The sequence below is a fragment of the Hemiscyllium ocellatum genome, chromosome 7 (assembly GCF_020745735.1).
Source record: "Hemiscyllium ocellatum isolate sHemOce1 chromosome 7, sHemOce1.pat.X.cur, whole genome shotgun sequence".
In the NCBI taxonomy this organism is placed as follows: Eukaryota; Metazoa; Chordata; class Chondrichthyes; order Orectolobiformes; family Hemiscylliidae; genus Hemiscyllium; species Hemiscyllium ocellatum.
In genome coordinates this window covers 22,435,935-22,453,143 of record NC_083407.1, presented here as the reverse complement: position 1 = coordinate 22,453,143, position 17,209 = coordinate 22,435,935, and the positions used below count along the sequence as shown (strand labels likewise).

At 39.8% G+C, this 17,209-nt stretch overlaps 1 protein-coding gene across 3 annotated transcripts in view; it reads right to left on the bottom strand.

The window, feature by feature from the left end:
• The window catches only part of gli2a (GLI family zinc finger 2a), a 412,735-nt gene that overhangs the window by 346,390 nt on the left and 49,136 nt on the right, over positions 1 to 17,209 (bottom strand). For all 3 annotated transcript variants that reach the window (XM_060827038.1, XM_060827037.1, XM_060827045.1), the window contains exon 2: positions 2,155 to 2,210. The gene's annotated coding sequence lies outside the window, so the exon portion shown is untranslated. The remainder of the gene's footprint in view (positions 1 to 2,154; positions 2,211 to 17,209) is intronic.

The following is a 17,209-nucleotide window of genomic DNA, read 5'->3' as shown; positions in this document are numbered from 1 at the left end:
TTTGTACACAAGTTAGAACATGATGCAGGACAATATAAAATAGATATAAATAAAATATAATTTAAAAATTCATAAGTACGAGAAGATGTTCACGTAGAGTTTTAAAATTACACCTTTACAAGATCATGTTTGCAAGTTGAATTTTCATAAATTGATGACCCCTTGTACCTGCAAGGTATTCATTGCACACAAAGTAGCTCAGGACTTCCTGGGGTTGTGAAAAGAGCTATATAATTGTAAATACTTTGTTATTGATTCAGTCCATGAATCAATGTGGAGGTACTGCAGGAACGCAGAAACTAGCGAAAGTTCTTCCAATGGTTTCTATCGTAATGTCACTGTCACGCCAAGTGAGTTTTGACACCATATCACCCGAAATTTATAAGAACATGTAAACTGCAATGCAGAGGGCTGGTCTATGTATTTTAGTGATGTCGGTTGAAGGGTGAACACTGGCCAAGACAATGACACAGGAACAGGAATAAGATCTGGAGCCCTTTTGAGCCTATTCTTTCACTCTGTGAAACCATGGCTGCCATTAGACCCAAGGAGCTGGACTCCCTTGGTCTTCCTCAAATGATATAATTGTTCGTGGTTTGCTCTGTGGGATAAATATTGGCCGCAATCCTGCAGAGAACTCTAATGCTCCTCCTTTTCAAAAAAAAATCTATAGCTCCTGACAACACACTGGGACAGGAAGTCAGTGCAGCTGACATCATCACTGTGCACCCAAAACAAGAAGTCAGCACCCACTCCACCTGAGCTGAACAGGAAGTAAATTATTTGTCCTCTTGTAGTGCTGGAGCCAGGTTGTCTTAAGACACTCATGGGTGTTGACTTCTGTCATCAACTGATGCCAGGCTTTGTTAGTCAGTTTGGCCTCTTGGTGCTTTTCTGGAAAAAAGTAATTCCCCTCGGTGCCGGACAGTCTTTTAGAAGGACTTATAGAGAGCCATTAACAAGGAATCACTAATTGCTTTTTGCCTGGTCTCTGACAACCCCGGGGTGGGTAAGGGTGTTGCACAGATGTTCAGTGATGCTTCCTGTGTTGCTGAGAGTGAAGGATTGTCCACATAGTTAAATATGGCACCAAATGCTCCCAAAGGGCTTCACTACTTCCTGCCCTTAAAATGTGGCATTTTATCAACATAAAAATATGTAATGAGCTAATAAAAAGCATAATTGTGTAAGACAATCCAACTTGTTCCTCAGTAGAAGTCTCTTCCACTTTGATATCCACCACCAAACTTAGGCTTGAATAAAACAACATTCTGTCCAGAGTTAAGGTTTCAAGAAAATAGTCTTTCATGCGAACGGTTCTGGTGAAATGTCATGAACGGAAAATTTGTTTCTTTCCTATGAATGCTAGCTAACCTGTTGAGTCTTTCCAGCATTTAAAAACAAATCATTATAACCTCCACTATCTCCTCTTATTTGAAAGGTGAGCCTGATCAGCTATATTAGGAGACACTTCTGGACCAGGTGGGATTTGAGCTTAGCCTTTCTGGCTCAGGGGTAAGGAAAGTAGTACTGCGCTACTTGACCCTCATAATTATCAGCTTACTGTGATAAATTGATATATTAATGGACATGAATGTCCTGCAAGATTTGACCACTAGGTATGGCTGTGAAGCAGAGTTCCAAAATATTTTTTCTTAACTCCATCAACATTTCACATGTAAATTATTATCAACTGACTGTGTGCAACATGATTAGCAACTCACCAGGAATTCATTCACCAATTCAGTAACTGATTTACACTGTTTTCTCTCACACATAACCATAGATATTTCTTGCTTCATTGGAAGTTTGACACATGTGCCTCTCGATTTCCAAATTTAATGGTTTTGTCATCTTGACAAATTGGAATTTCTTATTAAAGCCAAGGAATCATTTTGCTTGGTCAGAACAGTATTGATAGAGTCACCAATGACTAACATTAGCCTGGTACAGTACCATTGTAACATGCTTCAATAATGACCTTGGAGACACTATTTGTAGAAGACATAAGATGATGACAGCAAATACCAATTATGAGAACAGAATTTTAGCAACATGAAATAATATTCTGAGATATAGAAAGGGCAAGTAAACTAGCTGAGTTAATTAGAAACAATTGAAAAGAGATGGAAAGTGGATTATGATTACACTTACCTTATAAATAAGGACACGATGGTTTCTTCACCTTACTGCGGAATATTTGCAGTCACCTGACAAGTAGAACATTCAAAAAAGAGCTATTAAGGAAACTGTATACTACTCATCACACATTGACATGCAGTACTTCATAGAGTCATAGACATGTACAGCACAGAAACAGACCGTTTGGTCCAACCTGTCCATGCCGACTAGACATCCCAACCTAATCTAGTCCCATTTGCCAGCATTTGGCTCACATGCCTCCAAACCCTTCTTATTCATATACACATCCAGGTGCCTTTTAAATGTTGTAATTGTACCAGCCTCCATCACTTTCTCTGGCAGCCTCATACCATAAATGCACCACCCTCTGAATGAACATGTTGCCCCTTAGGTCCCTTGTAAATCTTTCCCTTCTCACCTGAAAAGGATAAAAGAGCTATAGCATGTCAACGATGCTGTATATTAAATGTACAGATTCAGGATGCACCCCTAAATGAAGAATTGCTCCGCTTATTTGAGAAAAAACACTTTTTACACCTTAAAAGTATTGCAAGGGAAATCACAGTTAGAGATTTTAATAAAGCACTTAAGTTTTTGAATAATTTCTGTTGACTGAACCATTTAATCCATTCTATCTTTTTCTATGTTTATACACAGTGTGTTTGCAGAATTGTAAAATACATGGGCCTTAATTATTAGAATTCTCCAAGTTTTTCAATAGCTTGAACAAACTCTCCTGTAATAAAAATTACCTTCTTTTTTATTATTGTTATTATAATTAAAAGCATGTATTTCAACAAACGTTGTCCTCATTTCACAGACTACCAGGCGGTATTTCTGAAAATCGTCTCTCCAACGCATCCAAAATATTTTGAAACAAGATGACATCATTTCTTTGTAAAAACAAAACAACTTGCAATAACAGCATTGAGAGAATTAAAGACTTGCACTTTCTCACACCTTACAGAACTCGGAAATATATCAAAGAGTTTCACTTACAGGGAATTATCTTAAATGCTATGTTTTGTTTGTGTAGGCAAAGTTACCAAATTTTCCACGATAACTATCATCCTTTCTAACTGAAAACTATCATCATTCACATACAAAGGCACACTATACAAAATTATCAGATTTGTACACACACCATGATTGTTGACTATTGCTCATATATTTTACTCAAATGCATGTGGATATAAATACTTTACATTTCAAATGACCAGACCACAACCCACTTCATTGGCTAGGAAGTATTTTGAGACGACCTGCAATTATAAACAGCATTGTATAAATGCAAGTTCCATCTGTTTAAAACCCATATTCATTCAAGATGAGTAAACTCATCCCCCTCATTGCTTCCAAGTCACATAATTATTAATGATAGTGTGAATAATAGATCAATATATATTTGAAATTTTAATAATATTTTACAAAGTATTTTATTGAACATTTTTGCAAATTGTAAGCTCTGAAGAAATGTACAATGGGATTCAAAATATTAATATTGCTTCTTTCTCTGCTAATGATGCCAGTCCTGCTAGGTTTCCCCAGCATTTTGGATTTTAAGGTCACTTCTATAAGGTCTGATTCTCAGAGAATCAGGTAAGTTTCCTTAAAAAGTACTTTTTTTTAAAAGGACAAAATGTAACTCTGAAGCAATATAAATGCAGTATTCTGTAGCAACATTCCAATTCTTTAAGTAGTTTGATATTGGCTGCCTTGAATTACAAAGTAAAGGGCAAACAGGTTTATTTTTAATCTACTTCTTCATTGTTCGTGTTATCTGGTGGCTCCTGACACTTGCAAATGCAACATCAATCACTTGATAAATGACTGAAAGTTCTGGTCAGCTTGGTCATCAGCGACCATGGGGAAGGAAATAATTAGACAATCACCACACTGCAAGGAGCAAATAACAAGAGGAAGATGATAACCATCGCTTGGCACTCCCCCTGCAATTCCACCACCACCCCCAGCCAACTAAAAAGCCTGAGTGGAGTTATTAAACGTGTCCACGGTTGACAGCACTTCCTTTATTTGGTGACCAGACCTGTTTGCTGACTGACGAACCACAGCTGGTGTAAGGATTCAAGTTCATTGAGGTTAGGCTGCTGCAGACTTCTTGAATGGCTTCATTCATATAAATATATATATATATATTCCTCTCATCCTTCACAAGAAGGGATTTCTACATCCCACCAACCATATTATAGGATTTCCACGACCCAGCCGGGATTAAAACCAAACATAAATTATTTCGAAAAGCAGAAACCGTACATTACAGATTAGCCCCTCTTTCCTCTCAGCCTCCTTTCTGTTGCAATGCTGCATGCAATATGCTTTTGGACTTTTGATCTTAAGGACAGCCAACTTCCAGGAACGTTAAATTAAGACCAAAGTGTTTAAAATATGTCGGACCAAATTACAGCAGATGCTGGAATCTGTACTGAAAACAAAAAAATACTGGTGATCACAGCGGGTCAGGCAGCATCCATGGAGAGAAAGCAAGCTAACATTTCATGTCTAGATGACTCTTCATCAGAGTTTAAAATATAATTGTATCCTTCTCTGACGATGAGAATTCAAATCCCTGATCCTAACTTTTCAATTCATTGTTAATTGCAATTAATTTTTCTTTGATTAAACATGAATTGTGGGTGTTTATGATTTCAAACATTAATGTCATTTTAGTTTCCTATTCCAACTTATTTCACAAGGTCTCCAACCCATTAACGCATGCCACAATGTCTATGTTCCACAATAGTGAATGCTAGAACATATCTTTCATGGTATACTGTGAACCTATTCCTTTAATGTGTCCATGGTCAGAATATCCATCTCTGAAGATAATTACTACTAGAATGTTCCGTTACTGGATTTCTAAATGTTGAAGCTCCTTTGATTGGATTCTAAGAACTGGTATGTTCTCTTAGGGCAAGTCACCTTCTTGAGATGCCAAGAACCTAATTATTGTCCTGATTTTTTTACGTAAAATAGAAATAACTTGTATTCCATATCAAATCATTCATCTTGGAACAGTGAATAGTCAGATCTCTTCTTTCAGAGGGCTACAGCACCGCTTGATGTACTATCCTTGGCGTTCTATACCTAACATATGCCATCAGTCATCACGAAAGTGCTAGAATCTATTATGAAGGAAATCCTAGCAGTACATTTTGGAAATTGTACCATAATTAAAACAAGTTAACCTGGTTTTATGAATGAGAAATTGTGCTTGATAAACGTATTGGAATTCTTTGTGCATGCAACCGGTTGGCTAGACAAAGGGGAACCAGTAGATGTTATATACTTGGATTGCCAAAAGGCATTTGATGACGTGCCACATAAAGGATTAGTGTACAAGAAAAGGTCTCATGGAATTAACAGTTATATATTAAAAGGTTATTTAATCGACAGGAAGTAGATGCAACAGTTTAATGTTAGCTGGCTCTGACTACTGGACTGAGGCTGTGGTGTCAGCTACTTACATTAATATTAATATCTCAGACAAAGAGACAGAGAATAATGCATGTAAATTTACTGATGATACAAGGCTAGATGGAAGTGTAAGTTATGAGGGGGACACAGAGAGACTGCAAATAGAAAGGCTAAATGAGTGGGCAATAAGATCGCAGTTGGAACATAATGTGGGAAAGTGGAAGGTCATTCACTTTGGCTTGAAAAACACAAAAAGCAAGAATATTTTTTACAATTTGTGAAACACGGAAACATTGATGTTTAGAAAGATGTGGGGGTTTACTCATTCAAGGAATATGAACAAATAGTATGTAGTGTAGCAAATAATTTTATAAAAGCAAATTGAATGTGGGTCTTTATTATAAGGCAATTGGCAAACAAGAGTAAGGAGATCTTGCTATAATTGTATGTGGCTTTGGTGTGACCATACACAAAATTCTATGTGCAATTTTGGTCTCAATTTTCAAGAATGAAATATAGTATTTGCTTTTGAAGCAGTACAGCAATTATTCGCTGGATTGGGCCCTTGAGTAACAGGGTTATCTTCAAAATTTGACTTTGATAGAATGATATTTAACCTCCTACTGATATGTAAATGATACACTGACTATATCTGAATCCATAGCAGCATAGAAGAATTTCTCTACAAATCATAAAGGGCTCCTTTCTGATTGCAAATTTACTTTTGAAATTGATCAGTCAAATCAGCTCCTTTCCCTCAACGTCATAGTTGAGAAATGGAGGTTCTCCAATACCATCTACTGCAATCCTATCTTCACTGGTCCATGTATATGTTGGGACTCCAACAATTCCACTTGCTGTAAGATTGACCTTTTTGGAATCCTTGTAAACAGGGTCCCATCCATTTGTTCATTGTGCAAATAGGAAACATCAAATCCATCCTCCAGAGTCAGATCAATTCTTGCTACAAATCATGAACAGGGCTAAGATTGTCATTTTTGGCCTTGCAAACTACCCACTCTTCCTCATATTACATTATCTGAAAAAATCGAGCAAGAGATTAAGCTAGCTGTCTCACACAGCTACTTTGTAATGGCAACATGAGCAATGTTCGCCACTAACAGGATGCTACCACAAAGCCAAAAAGACATTCTACCTATCACAAAGATGAGTTGCATGGTATATGAATTTCAGTGCTGGTTCATGTTTGGCAGACTGTACATTGCAAAGACTGGCAGATTATATTAAACAGTATACAGTATCTCTCTGGTGGTTCATAACAAGTAAGGTACTGATCTTACTGAATCAGACTTCACTTGCAAAATTCACAACACAGTGTCCAATATTGGATGTAATTCTGCAATTGGACAGCATTTGTTAAATAAACCAAAGACATATGCTGACAATCAATTTATGACCATCCATCTGGCGCTTAGTGTCGTACATTTGTGAGTATTAGAAGCTTCATATTTAATGCATCAGACCCTGTTGTTGGCAGATAAAAAGTACATGCGCATATAGTGTACCTGTTTCAAATGAAAAAAACTGGTGACACCTATTCTCAGATTCATGTTCATTGACCAATTAGAGTTAATTTGCATGATTTAATTATTTTTTACAATGTTTTGCAGTCAATTGTTAGTCACCATCTGACTGATGCATTCACCATGGCAACACCTCTCCCAATCAGAGTCTATGTGCTAATCAATCAGCCCTCTCCTCTTCTCCAGACAGTATGAATCTTGTATGCCCAATACTCTGGTCATTCTTGTGAATTATCCTGATGAGCTTTGACAATACATGCCCTTTTCTAGCAATGCTCTTGTTCATTCAATAATGTAAGTAATTATCAAATTAATCTTATTTTTAAAAAAGAATTTTAAACATGGTAATTCAGACGAAACACTGAAAAGGCATAATTTTTCGATACATTCATATTAAATGATGAAGGAGAATGGATTCAGTACTGACATCTCACCCCGTTCAGGGTAAAGCTATTAATTTTGATCACGTGCCAACATAGATCCTTGTGTGGCTCAATGTTCAATTTCGTTGAAGATACTCACCCTTGACAAGAGGCTGTGGACATCTCACAAGCATTGTGTAAAATCATGGTTTTTTTGCAGTTTTTATGTGAAGACTTTTGTTCCTATGTTCATTATTGTGATTGCCAGATGGTCATAAAACTTGGCGCAGTATTTCTCACCACCAGAAAAGACAGACAAGGAAATAATTCCCAGCAGCCTCACAGCCACGGGCAGGGGTTGGATGGAATGTTTTGGCAGGAAAAGGCTGTCATGGTGGAAAGAATGAGGGGATTAAAGATCACTAGGTAGGGGGGAGCAGTCAGACTTACTGGAGGTCATCACCCAACTCAGAATGGGAAAGGAGGGTCATGAGAGAACTGAGCCTTCATCCAACTCTTTCCCACCTAAGGACCTGGTTTGGTAACTTGAAAACTGAAGATGGAAGTAACTGATTAGTGACATAAGAACCTCAATCGGAGCAATACCAGGCATTTGCCTGAGACTTCAACCCCACCTCACTCCGTTCCCCCCTCCACAGAATTTCGGCTTTCGCCAATTTATAGCATTGTACAAAATAATAATGATCCCATCCAGTCCCACTGTTTATACGAACTGAGAAATCAAGTGCCACTCATTAAACTCTTAACTTATAAACTCAAATTTTATCCCCATTCTCCCAACTAAATGCATTGATCAAGCTGAATCCCAGCAGTTAACATGCTCAGGCCTGGATTATTGGTGGTGACAGTGAAGCAGCAGCAGGGCCAGGGTCTCCTGGGCCATTGGTGTCATCATTACTCTTCCCAGAGCAGGATTTGTTGAGCACCGAAACACCTTGTATGTGCCCTGACGTCATGGTTGAGACCCAATTTGAACAGAAAATGAACTAATTTCTTTTTATCCTTATTGTACATCAAGCTGGTGCCAGATTGTGGTGACGAAACACTTTTCACTAGATCTTCAAGACATTTGTGACAATACATAAATCATTCATCCATCATTCATTCATTCATTGCTCTGCCAACAAGCTGCTTTTACTGAATATTTATAGGACTACAAATCATGCATAAAGTGGAAAATGCAGGAAATCCAATGCTTGTTCATTTGATAACAACACTGCTGAAGGCTGGATGAAATGGAAGACCATTTTCACAATGGTCCTCAGTTATTAGGTGAAAGGGGGACAAAAAGGTGCCCTGCTAAGGAGGCATTGGCTAACCTGAATATTGAGAAGTATTTTCCATTCTAAATGGAACATAGAAAAAGATGCACAAGTAAGCCATTCAGCCCTTTGAGCCTACACCAGCATTCAATATGATTACAGCTAGTCATGCAATCTCAATATCCCATTCTAACACTCCTCCCATACCCCTTGATCCCATTTGCCGCAAAAGCCATGTCCAGCTCCCTCTTGAAATATCTGCTGATAGGTCAAGCAAATCTACATGATCAACTCTCCAATTATCCACAGTTTGAACTACCTGCTGGAATATTCTGGCAATAAAGTATTGAGGAATGATCTCTTTACCCATCTACTGAGGGCCATTCACCTCCTACTTGACAAAACTGGCTTCACCAGGTCTTCCTTTAAGTTCATCACTCAGTAGGTAACAATGCAATAACTCTTTGGCAGTGTACTGTGTAATGGGATCAAAGTTAATAATACATGCAAAGTTAACAATGCAACAGATTGCAATGTGCTTTGTTTGGGTACAAATTCTGACAATTTCTGATTTATTATTGTCACATGTACCTATGTACAGTGAAACATTTTGTTTTACAAAGACAAAAAGATCATAGGGTGATTAAACAGAGTGAGGAATGTAAAGTTTTGCCTGCAAGGAAATTGTGCAAAAGCAATATTGGATTTAAAATTTGAGAGATCCATTCAGGAATCTAGTAACAGCGGGGAAGAGGTTGCTCTTGAACTTGTCGGGACATGTGTTTAGGTTTTTGTATCTTTGACCTGATGGAAGAGGTTGGAAGAGATTATAACCGTACAGTACATATTCAGAAAATGTCACCAAATAAATTTCACTGTGGCACATACTTCTAAATGACAAAGCCAAGTTTAATTGAACTAATGTGACTAAAGCACAAGCAAAATTGATTGAAGAAAACATAAACATTGAGTAAAAAGCTGCTGAAGTTTTCAAGTTCCTAAACTACAAGTAATCACTGTAATGTAAAATTTAAGCAAGAGGACAGGAAAGAAATGTGGTGAGCCAGAGTTGTTTCCACCTGTTCCACTAATAAAAGCTCTTTTGTACACCAATTCAGTCTTCCAGGAGAATGAATGCCAAAACCTGATTCGAGGATTATTTTTTTGCTCCCCTCAGTCTAGACTTAAAGCACCTCATTAAATATCACAGAGTGCTGTCTATCTAACAGAATCATTATCTTTCATTAAATATTTTTAATGAGCCCTTTTTTGTTGGGTGGGGGTGAGGGAGAGAGAGGAGGGGCATGGGGGAACTAATTGCCCAAATATTGTTATTAAAGGCTGTATGCCTGCTATTCCAAAAAAACTTACTTTCGTTGGTAAAAATGGAACATGGAAAGGAGCCTTGCTGATTTAATGAATGAAGCATAGCATAAGCATGCCACTGAATGAGTTTCAATGCTAAAGTTATTATAACAAACTACTGCAGCTGACTTTTAAGAATGGCTTTCATTTCTTTGAGTAGACCAATAGGATTGGCCAGGTGTGCCCAAGAATCATTTTTTTAAACAGTTGCTACAGGCTACCAAGTGTGGGTCTACTCCAACCAAACGATCGGAACATTGACTTGCCAAGCACAGATCTACGCAAGGGAGGATTACAAATCAAAATGAATCAGGGCCTCAGTATAAAAAATGGCGGGGTGATGGGATGAGCCATTTAGGACTTCAGCGGGTGGTCAATCTGTAGAATTCTAAACCACAGAAGGTTGTGTAAGTTGAAGTGTATTGATTTTAAAGATACATTTTTAGATGTTAACAGGATCAAGGGGTTTAGAGAGAAAGCGGGAATATGGTGTTTAGTGAGCATCAGCCGTGAACTTATTGAAGGGCGGAGCTGCCATGAAGGGACGTGAAGAAGCAACTCATTGCTTTGTGTGATATCAAAATGGTCCTGTAAGTTTAAAAAAAAAGCATCTTTTCTTTCCAGAACTAATAACTTTCATGTTTTCAGTGCAAAGTAGAATGGAGCTAAAGTGGTTGCAATCAACCATTCTTTTAAATTTCAGAAAGCAATGACCATACTGAAACTAGGCAGGCATAGCTGGGGCCCATGCAGGTGCCCATGGCTACTCCTTTGATTTGGAGGAAGTCGGAGGATTGGAAAGAGAAGTTCTGCCTCTTCATCGGGTATGTGGAACGGTCCATCTTGTGCAGGTACACTGGCACCACCCTCCACCTTTTCCTCCGCTACATCGATGACTGCATTGGCACTACCTCGTGCTCCCATGAGGAGGTTGAAAAGTTCATCCACTTTACTAACACCTTCCACCCCAACCTCAAATTTACCTGGACTGTCTCAGACTCCTCCCTCCTCTTCCTAGACCTCTCCATTTCTATCTCGGGCGACCGACTCAACACGGACATTTACTATAAACTGACTGACTCCCACAGCTACCTAGATTACACCTCCTCCCATCGTGCCCCCTGTAAAAATGCTATCCCATATTCCCAATTCCTTCGTCTCTGCCGCATCTGCTCCCAGGAGGACCAATTCCAATACCGAACAACCCAGATGGCCTCCTTCTTCAAAGACCGCAATTTCCCCTCAGACGTGGTTGACGATGCTCTCCACCGCATCTCCTCCACTTCCCGCTCCTCCGCCCTTGAACCCCGCCCCTCCAATCCCCACCAGGACAGAACACCACTGGTCCTCACCTACCACCCCACCAACCTCCAGATATATTGTATCATCCTTCGTCATTTCCGCCACCAAGGATATATTTCCCTCCCCTCCCCATCAGCATTCCGGAAAGACCACTCCTTCCGCGACTCCCTCGTCAGGTCCACACCCCACACCAGCCCAACCTCCACTCTTGACACCTTTCCCTGCAACCGCAAGAAATGCAAAACCTGCGCCCACATCTCCCCCCCTCACTTCCCTCCAAGACCCTAAGGGATCCTTCCGTATCTTTCACAAACTCACCTGCACCTCCACACACACATCATTTATTGCATCCGCTGCACCCGATGTGGCCTCCTCTACATTGGGGAGATAAGCCACCTACTTGCGGAACGTTTCAGAGAACACCTCTGGGACACCCGCACCAACCAACCCAACCGCCCCATGGCTGAACACTTTAACTCCCCCTCCCACTCCGCTAAGGACATGCAGGTCCTTGGCCTCCTCCATCGCCAGACCATGGCAACACGATGCCTCGAGGAAGGGCACCTCATCTTCCGCCTAGGAACCCTCCAACCACAAGGGATGAATGCAGATTTCTCCAGCTTCCTCATTTCCCCTCCCCCCACCTTATCTCAGTCCCAACCCACGGACTCAGCACCACCTTCTTGACCTGCAATCTTCTTCCCGACCTCTCCGCCCCCACCCCCACTCCGGCCTATCACCCTCACCTTAACCTCCTTCCACCTATCACATTCCCAACGCCCCTCCCCCAAGTCCCTCCTCCCTACCTTTTACCTTAGCATGCTTGGCACACCCTCCTCACTCCTGAAGAAGGGCTTATGCCCGAAACATCGATTCTCCTGCTCCTTGGATGCTGCCTGACCTGCTGCGCTTTTCCAGCAACACATTTTTCAGCTCTGATCTCCAGCACCTGCAGTCCTCACTTTCTCCTGCTAGACATAGGAGCAGAATTAGGCTATTCATCCAATCCAGTCTGTTCCACCATTTGATCATGGCTGAAATATTTCTCAACATCGCTCTCCTACCTTTTCCTCATACCACTCAATCTCATTACTAATCAAGAACCTATCTTTCTCTGTCTTATATACACTCAATGACATGGGTTTCACAGCTCTCTATGGCAATGAGATCCACAGAGTCACCACCCTCAGGTTGAAGAAATTCCTCCTTATATTCCTTCTAAAGGATTGTGCCTTCAATTTGAGGCTGTGCTCTCGGGTCCTAGTCTCTCCACATCCACTCTACCCAGACCTCTCAGTATCCAGTATTTTTCAATCAAATCCCGTTTCATCCTCTCAACTCCATCAAGTACAGACCCAGAGTCCTCAACTGTTCCTCATATGACAAGCCCTTCTTCCCCAGGATCATTTGTGTAACTCTCTAGTGCTAGCAAATCCTTCCCTGGAAACAGAGACCCAAAACTGCTCATAATATTCCAAATGTGGTCTGACCAGAGCTTTATACAGACTCAGCAGTACAACTCTGCTAGTGTATTCTAGTCCTTTTGAAATGAATGTTAACATTGCATGTGCTTCCTAACTGCTAACTGAACCAGCACTTTAACCTTCAGAGAATCCTGAAGTAGGACTCCTTTGCGCATCAGATTTTCAAAGAATTTGCCCATTTCGATAATTATCTACACCTCTATTGTTCCTACCAAAGTGCATGACTTTACACTTTGCCACATTTTCGCTGACTCTCCTAGCCTGTCCAATTCTTTCTGCAGCCTCCACACTTACTCAATACTATCTGTCCCTCCACCTATCTTTCTGTCATCTGCAAACTTAACAACATTGCCCTCAGTTCCTCTGTCCAGATCATTCATTATAATGTGAATAGTTATGATCCCAACAAAGACCATTGCATAACTGGTATACTCCATTACAGGACATGACGATGTCTGATGATAGGACTCACCTTAACTGTTGAGCCAAATCTTACCTTTTTGGATGCCATTGTCTGTTATGGACTCCAGTTTCCCGGTCAAACTGAATCTGACTGGATTGCTCTCAGTTCAGCTTGAATCTATTTCCCAAACACTTCTTGGACGATAAGCTTGGAGCATGGCCAAGTTTCAGTAAGCATCATTTATGGTGCTGGATACAGGGTGACTGTGGAACGTCAATCAAACCTCGGATATTCAGAAATGCTGGATGACAGGGAGGAGTGAAAATGATGGCTTGTGTGTGGATGTATTAGCAACCCCCTCACTTCCAGAATTCAAAATAAAAGAAAATCTCAGGCCTGCGTACCATGATTAACATCTTTATATGAAAGACTGAAGAATAATACATTTTTCCGTCTGCCGTTTTTAAATTGAGCAACGTTGGTGACAACTTTTTTTTAAGATAAAAAAAAGTCATCTGGACAACAGTGGAGGGAATTGATAGTTAAAACACTGTCTTCCTACAGTATCTACCAAGGCTTCAGTTCAAAATAAACAAAAAAAACTTATATTCTATACATACAATATTAAAATGTTAAGCCTTAGGGGTTTTATTTAAATAAAAGTTAATACAATTCATTTCAAAATCCTAGAATCAAATTCTACAGGCACACAAATGATAAATAGTAGCATGTGCTTATTTTTATTTTTGACAATCCGTTGCCAATTCTACAAGGAAAATTGTTGAGGTTGGTCTTTTTAATCTTTAAATTTAATCAATCCATCAGTGCCCTGGGCTGAAAATAACACAGGCCACTCTGGCTCTTCTTAACGCTGCTATTATGTACCTATTAAGGTCATCAATTATGCCAAATGTTATTCCTAGCAACAAAAGGGCACACAGTCATGCTGACACCAAATGGCACTGTTAACAGCAAATGAGTTAACGTGTGTGTCAGGCCTTGGGCTGAGTCTGAATGAAGGGCTCATTCAGATCTAACCACACTGTGTCAACAGTGGACAGACCATTGATTAAGGCCGCATTCCAATAATAACCCTCAAAATGTTTTTCAAGAAACTCTCACTTCTGATTCTACATGTGTGAATGGAAATCTCGAATGTTAAATTCATTTACCTTGTACTGTTTGCATAAGTCTTTTTTTCAAAAGAATAAACCATTAGGTTTAGTATGGAGTTGAATTTGTGCAACTGCTCAAACCTGCTGTTATTAATATAGAACTTTTCATTATTTCCATTTCCTCTTGGAGATCCATAAGCAAATTATGTGTTTAAATAGCAACATAGGAAATAAGCAGCAGAAATAGCCCATTTCAGCCCCTTAAGCCGATTTTAGCACTGAATTCTGCTACCTCTTTGCCATTTTCCTACATCATTCACATATCCTTTGTGCCTTTAATATTTAGAAACGTATCGATCATTTTCAAAGTTCTGAATTATTGGGCCTCCAAAATGCTTGGTGCAAAGCACATCAAAAATTCATCACACTCTGAGTGAAGGAATTCCTCAACTCGGTCAAAAATGACCTTGCCTTACTCTGAGACTGACCTCTGGATTTGAACCACCCTCCCCCCAGTGAGGGGAGTTACCCCTCCTGCATCGAACCCATCAAGCCATATAAGAATTTTGAATGTTTAAGTTGGATATTTCTTCATTCTTCTAAATTCTAGAGAATGCAGGTCCATTGAATAATATCGTTTTCCCAGGAAATCAGTCCAGTGAATGTTTGTTGCATTCTCTCTGGCAATGATATCCTTTCTTAAATAAGTAAGTGCCTATTATACTCAAGGCACAGACCCTCCAAGGCTCCACACACTTGTAACAAGAAATCCTAACTTCAGTAATCAAATCCTTGAGCAATAAAGGCCATTTGCCATACCACCGTGATCATCCTTGCTGTAATCTTGCGCTCATCATGTCTACATTAGGAATACTGTTCGTAGACATGAGAGATTTGGATTTCTTGAGCACTGTCTAAAAGATTCATTAAGTCATCTCCGTGGTACATAACTTGACCCTGATTCAGACACTGGCTGACCCTATCCATTACAAGAGTTATTTGTAGGGTTCCCAGCACCCTTACATAATTTCAAACATATTGACTGAATTATGATGTTGGAGGCCCCTCTACAGGGAATAACATTGTGCCTTAAAGGTCAGATTTGGACTCATGGAATTGAATAGTTTTAGTCTCCTGTTAGCCTTTTTCAACTGCCTTGGGATTTTGACCCTTCTTTCCCTTAGTTTTCATTTCTCTATTTTTGGGTTTCTCCCATTGGAACAATCTTCCATTCCATAGGAAGCTCACTCTTCAATCATGTTATATTTAGTTTTTATTTTGTTGGTGTTGCAGTTTGAACTATCCTATCTCCAGGTTTTACTCTGAGAAACTATGGTCTTGGCTTCTCATTGTGTGTATTCAGTTTCCAAAAGTGCTTAATGTGGTGTTTATAATTTCCTGTCTTATTTCAGCCCCTTGTTTGTGAACAACTTCAGTTACAATTTGGAAGTGTTCACAGTCATTTAAATCACTCCTTCCTTGGAATATAATTTGTATAAGAATTTAACAATTGGTTGAGCTAATTTCTAACACTAGCACTTGCTACATGCCTGATTGGCAGCACAAATATTTCAGAGCAACACTGGAAAGTATAGGACTTACAGTCCATTGGAGAAAGCAGATGCTGGAGATCAGAGCTGAAAATGTGTTGCTGGAAAAGCGCAGCAGGTCAGGCAGCATCAAAGGAGCAGGAGAGTCGACGTTTCGGGCATTAGCCCTTCTTCAGGAATTCAGTGATTCCTGAAGAAGGGCTCATGCCCGAAACGTCGACTCTCCTGCTCCTTGGATGTTGCCTAACCTGCTGCGCTTTTCCAGCAACACACTTTCAGCTTACAGTCCATTGGGCCAGTCACAGAAATTGATAATAAATTAGAACTCTTTTAAAAATCACACAACAACAGGTTGGACTATAACCTGGTTGACTATAACCTGGGTGTTGTGTGATTTTTAACTTTGTACACCCCAGTCCAACTCCAGCATCTCCAAATCACAATTAGAACTGCACACTCCCTGATTAATTCCAAATTTTCTATAAATACTTCCACAAGGTAAGATAGACCAAGACTTGGTGCGACCATGTAAAAGGAGCATGAGCAAGTCAGTAGCATGTTTAACAATTCTTGCAACTTTTATTTCCCTCAAAATTAAATCAGGACTTATGCAAAAAAAAGGTTGCCAACTCACCACGCTAATACATAAAGTCAAGACCTTCCTCTCTCTGTCAAAGCTGCTGTCAATTGCATACAGTTACCACGTTCTACATCAATAACCTATATTTATACTGGGCATTCAGTGTGATTCAATGTGTGCAGGCACTTTGCAGATCTACAAAACAAACCATAACACTGCGCCACATTAGAAGATAATAGATCAGAGTGGCAAAAGCTTGATTAAAGGGACAGGACTTAAAGAGTTTCTGAAAGGAGGAATAGAAGACGGAGAGGCAGCGTGGCTTTTCCGAGGGTAATCGGGTCAAGCAACTGAAGGCATAGCCATCAACGTTGGTGCAATTCAGACTGTGAATGCACAAGGTGCAAGAATTAGATGAATGCAAATATTGCAGAGGGTTGTGGGATTGGAAGAGATTACAAAAATAACAAAGAGCCAGGCAATGGAAGGCTTTGAAAGCAAGGATGAGAATTTTAAAATTAAGGTGTGTTTTGATTCGATGCTAATGTTGGTTCTCAGGTACAATGGTAATGGGAGAATAGGACTCTCTGCCGGTTAAGAGACAGGCCTTAGACAGAAAGTAGTTACATTTAAAATGCTTGTGC